This window comes from Protopterus annectens, chromosome 1.part1, assembly GCF_019279795.1.
Source record: "Protopterus annectens isolate FY-2018-M chromosome 1.part1, PAN1.0, whole genome shotgun sequence".
In the NCBI taxonomy this organism is placed as follows: Eukaryota; Metazoa; Chordata; order Ceratodontiformes; family Protopteridae; genus Protopterus; species Protopterus annectens.
In genome coordinates, this window is record NC_056726.1 from 330820675 (window position 1) to 330826674 (window position 6000).

The following is a 6000-nucleotide window of genomic DNA, read 5'->3' on the forward strand; positions in this document are numbered from 1 at the left end:
GGCTGCTGCCTCCGGCACAGTTATTAGAAGGCATGCATGGTTAAAGGAACAAAATTTGCCAGAACAAGTAAAAGCTAAATTATTGGATGCTCCTGTTCAGCATAATGTTTTGTTTGGATCAAAAGCTGAAGAGGTGATTAAAAAGATGGAGGACAAGGCGAAATCCATGCAAACAGTTAAAGATTTCTTACAAGTACAGCCACCCAGATTTAGCAGAAATTGGCCTACAAAAAATTGGTCCTTTCCCAATTCAGACAGGCCTCAGAGGGGTAGATATAGACGCTCCCGAGGAAGGCCTCAAACACAAGCTTCTTATAGACCAAGACAGTGGACTGCTTCCACCCCTAGGGGAGGAGAGGACAGGTCACAAACTCATAGGAAACAGACTCAATGACTCCCTCTGTTGGGCTGCAGGAACTTCTTGCCTGGAAGCCCCTCTCGGAGGAAAACACTCTCTTTTTCATCAAAATTGGACTCATATAACCCAAGACAAGTGGGTTCTGGATGTGGTTTCAAGAGGTTACAAATTCCATTTTCATACCCTGCCAAGGCCAAGCGGATGGCCAGACCTTCCAAAACATCAATGGACAGAGGCCTTAAACCAGGTGGAAGCTCTTTTGGCTATGAAAGCCATAGAACTAGTTCCACTTTCAGAGATGGGACAGGGTTTTTACTCAAGGCTTTTTCTAGTCCCCAGGAAGCAAACCTCATGGAGACCCATTCTGGATCTGTCAGTCTTGAACACCTTTCTAGAGATTCCAAAATTCAAGATGCTTACTCTACAGCAGCTGCTTCCAATGCTGTCCAAAAATGCATGGATGGTAACTTTGGATTTAAAGGAGGCATATTTACACATTCCCATCAGGCAGGAACGCAGAAAATACCTCTGGTTCAGGGCCGGATCGAGGCACTTTCAATTCTCTGCGCTGCCCTTTGGATTGTCTACTGCACCCAGGGTCTTTACCAAATGCCTGGCTCCAGTAGTAGCTTACTGCAGACTCAAGGGAATTCAAATTTACCCTTATCTGGACGACTGTTTTATTCAGGCAGACAGCAAGGAGGTTTTACTCCAGCATCTACGGTTAGTTCAGGATCTCCTCAAGTTCCTGGGATTCACTGTAAACATAAAAAAGTCAAATTTGACACCCTCACAACAGATAATTTTTCTGGGCGCTTCTTTAAACACAACATCCCAGATGGCTTTTCTGACATACGAAAAACAGTTTCTGCTGGCTTCAACTTTCAAAACCTTGGCAACTTTAACTCAGCTATCTGCAAGGAGATTCTTGCAGGCTTTGGGTTACATGGCCTCCTGCATCCTTCTCGTACCATATGCAAGACTACACATGAGGAAAATACAGTGGTACCTAAAAAGTGTATGGTCTCAGCATTGCCACAGTTTAGACATACTGATCTCCGTCCTGCCTTGTCTTCAAAAGGAATTCCTTTGGTGGTCCAAGGCATGTACTCTAAACAAAGGGAAACCCTTCTGTCTGCCTCCTGCCACTCAGATCCTAACCACGGACGCCTCGGATTATGCTTGGGGAGCCCATTTTCAGGGCAAATGTCTGCAGGGCCTTTGGACAAAGGATCAGAAGCACCTGCATATCAATTTAAAGGAAATGTTAGCCGTTCAGAAAGCTCTAATGGCCTTCAGTAATCTTCTACAACCAGGACAACTACTGATACGGACAGACAACACCACAGTTATGTGGTACATAAACAAGCAAGGGGGATCTCATTCCTACCCCCTTTGCAGACTAGCCATGGATCTATGGAACACAGCTCTAGCTTGCAATCTGGACCTTCAAGCTCAGTTTCTACCAGGGAAGCAAAACTTCCTGGCAGACAGTCTGAGCAGAAACCTTTCGGATCCACACGAATGAATGCTGGACACCGAAATATTCAGGATGATAACAGCAGTCTGGGGATGTCCTCACATAGACCTCTTTGCATCCCATCTCAGTCATCAACTACAGAATTTTTGCACCAGGACTTTCCACGAACAAGCTTGGAAAGTGGATGCACTATCATTCAGTTGGAGAAACCTCTCGGGATATGCCTTTCTGCCTCTTTCTCTTCTTCCACGGGTTTTATTAAAGATCAAACAGGACAAGCCCAAGATGATAATCTTGTTGGCCCCAAATTGGCCTCGACAGTTTTGGTACCCCACTCTGAAAAACCTATGTCTGGAGCCCCCTTGGGTCTTACCACAGACTCCGAACCTTCTGTCCCAACATCAGGGTCAGGTTCTACACTCCCATGTCAGCACTCTCAGCCTGGCGGCCTGGTTAATCCAGGGCCTTTGATTTCTTCTCTCCTACCCAAGCAGGTTATGGATGTCATTCTAGAAGCCAGACGTCCTAGCACTAGAAAATCTTATGCAGGAAAATGGAAAAGATTTTGTTCCTGGATGCAGGCTCAGGATTCTGATCCTCTTCCTCCGAACATTCCTTTAATTTTACTTTACTTGACAGGTCTCTTACATAAGGGTCTCTCTTTCTCTTCCATTAAGATACATGCCTCTGCTATTTCCGCTCATTATAATACAGACCCTCCAATCTTTTCCCACCAGCTCATGAGACAGTTTCTCAGAGGAGCTAAGAACTTAAGACCTCCTAGATCTCCTCCCATTCCTGCTTGGGATCTCAACTATGTTTTGGAAAAGCTCACCTTGCCTCCTTTTGAGCCTGCTGCATCTTCTGACATCAAGTTTTTATCTTGGAAAACAGCCATCCTGTTAGCCCTGACCTCTGCCAGGAGAGTTTCAGAGTTACAAGCTCTTATGGCTGTGGAACCTTATATTATTTTTCATCAAGACAGGGTGTCTTTGAGGACTAATCCTACCTTCATGCCTAAGGTGGTTTCCAAAGTGGCTTTAAATCAAACTATCCACTTGCCAACTTTTTTCCCCACTCCTCAAAATAAAGGGGAAAGGATCTTACATTCCTTGGATGTACACAGACAGCTACGTTTTTACCTGGACAGAACAAAGGACATCAGAAAATCAGAGCAATTGTTTGTTTCTTATGCTTCAAGTTCCCAAGGTAAAGCCATTTCAGAACAGAGCATTTCTAAATGGATTGCTCATGGAATCAGATTTTGTTATTCACACCATGGAAAGCAAATCCCAGGGAGTATACGGACTCATTCCACCAGAGCTGCTGCCACTTCTGCTGCCTTCCTCAGGGGAGTTCCTACCAAAGACATTTTGGAAGCTGCAACTTGGAGTTCAGTGCATACTTTTTCAAAGCACTACAATCTACCTCTCTACTCTAAGTCTAGGGCAGGCTTTGCCTCTGCAGTCTTGCAGGGCCTTTTAGCTGCCCCTTCTACTTTATGACCACCTCCCTTTCATTCTGCTTTGGGTTTCTACCCTACAGTCATGACTGCAACAGTGAAACACGATGAACATAGTACAGTTGTGTACACCTACCATAAATGTAGATGTTCGAGTGTCTTTGCTGTTGCAGTCTGGGTTTCCCTCCCTCCTGTCCCCTCTTATTTTTACTTTTGTATGGTTCCTTTTTTCACCATTCTTCTGAGGTGTATTTGCAAAGGATATGGGACCTTTCAAATTTTGGGACTCCTGACATCTGGGGCAAGAAAAACTGGAGAACATGGCGTCAGCTGTCAGCTTTGTACTCCTGGCACTCTGACGTCAGGGAGCATGGTTGAGCGGCCGACGCCGGACCCAGACTTTGGGATTCTGGCCGACCGTGGACTGCCTGCCGGCAGAGGAGAACCCTACAGTCATGACTGCAACAGTGAAGACACTCGAACATCTACATTTATGGTAGGTGTACACAACTGTACTTTCCCTTGAATTATTATGGAAGAATTCCTGTCAGCCATCTTAAAATTTAAGAACACCTCATCCCTGAGCCATAATAACATGCCAGGTTGCCCAGTTATCAGTATCAAATATGCTTATCTGAACCACTCCTTAACTTCTTTAATTTGAGGCCTTTCAATGATTGTATTTCAAAAGCCAAGAAAATAGCCTCTGTAGTGCCCTTACATGGGGTGGCCAAACCATGGACCCTGGAAACTATAGCCCCATTAGTCTCACTAGCATCATACATAAAGCTATATAACATTATTGTCCCAGACCTCTTTAATATGGACATTGAAAATCTCTTAACCCTGGACCTTCATTAATTTGGCTTTGTGAAAATGAAGGTCATGCCTATTGAACCTTATTCATTTCTTTCAAAAAGTCACCAAAGAAGTGGGTAGCAATTAGGCAGTGTGTGTATGTGTGTATGTGTGTTTGTGCATCTGTCTGTAAACAGGTAAATACACACACACATGCGCACACACGCACACAGACACACACACACATAAATATATATATATATATATATATATATATATATATATATATATATATATATGTGTATATGTGTCTGTGTGTATATGGGTGCACAACCTTTTGTTGATGTGACTTTTCATTGATTATGTGTGGGGGAATCAATACTTGTCTTAGTCATCCATTAGGTATCAATCACATGGATCAGTATTGTGCATTTTTGATGGAAGGTTAGGCTTCCTTACATGTAGATATTGATATAGGTATAGGTATCGATATAGATAGGCAGGTGAATCGATAGATAGATAGATAGATAGATAGATAGATAGATAGATAGATAGATAGATAGATAGACAGATAGCAATAGATCAGGACAAGGACATTGACATTATTCCCTATGCAGGTATTATTGACAAACTTGTAAATCTGCACATAAATACATATGTTATTGACAAACTTGTAAATCTGTACATAAATACATATGTTATACAATGGATATCTAACTGGTTGGGGTAGAATTGCAGATGCCATTTTTGAAAGCAAAAAATGTTACCAGTGGTGTATTTCAGGTTTTTTTTGTAAGCTCTCTCCTATTTGGCATTAATTTCTGAGGCCACCAAACCATCACTGCTGGTCTCTGATTTTCTAAGTTTGCAGACAACTGTGACTTGGATATATTATTCATTCCTCCACCTACTCACAATTACTCCAGCATGGGGTAGATAATGTTAGTGATTAATGCAAGGACAATAGTCTCAAACCTAATGTGAGAAAATGTAGCATAGTTCATTTTGGTAAATGTTTTTGCACCATACCATCTAGGGCACATACCCATTTAACCAAGCCCTGTCAACAGGGATCTAGGCAGTCTTGTTGAGCAGTCCTTATCCTTTTTCCATCATGTCTTCATAGTAGTTCATAAGGCCTTATGTCTGAATCATTTAATTTTCAAAGGCATCTCCTCTAGATCCGGAGAATCTTTCATTCCTTTTACTCATTTGTCATCAGACCCATTAGTGAATATATAATGATTATTGGTCATCAGACCCATTAGTGAACATATAATGATTATTGGTCATCAGACCCATTAGTGAATATATAATGATTCTTGGTCATCAGACCCATTAGTGAATATATAATGATTATTGGTCATCAGACCCATTAGTGAATATATAGTGATTATTGGTCATCAGACCCATTAGTGAATATATAGTGATTATTGGTCATCAGACCCATTAGTGAATATATAGTGATTATTGGTCATCAGACCCATTAGTGAATATATAATGATTATTTTGGCACATTTTTATCTGGAGATGCCCAGCTGATGACCACTTATCCCATAAACTGGACATCCAGGATAGTGTTTCTGAACTGCTCTTTAAGGGAGGACAGTCTCAGCAATCCCATGTTAGATAAGAACACCCCTTAGCATGAGGGCATAGCCACCAGATCAGCATGGGCAAAAGAAGACCGGGCGGCATGGAAGACCAGTTTAGAAGCAGTAGTCATGGTTTGAGTAAGATTGTTTCTAAGCACAAACTCAAAAAGGTCTTCAGGCCTCTCTAGTACCTAGTGTACAAACTGCTTCTGACCCAGTCCATTAACCTCTGTGTTTTCAATGTACTTTTCCCTCTCTGACCCTGACAACCATCGACTCTCTCTCTGTTGGCCTTCAGTCTATTTGT

At 42.3% G+C, this 6000-nt stretch overlaps 1 protein-coding gene across 10 annotated transcripts in view; it reads left to right on the forward strand.

Annotated features, from left to right (window-relative positions):
• Nucleotides 1-6000, forward strand: part of TCF4 (transcription factor 4) — a 2211973-nt gene that overhangs the window by 567112 nt on the left and 1638861 nt on the right. The gene's annotated exons all lie outside the window — the stretch shown is intronic.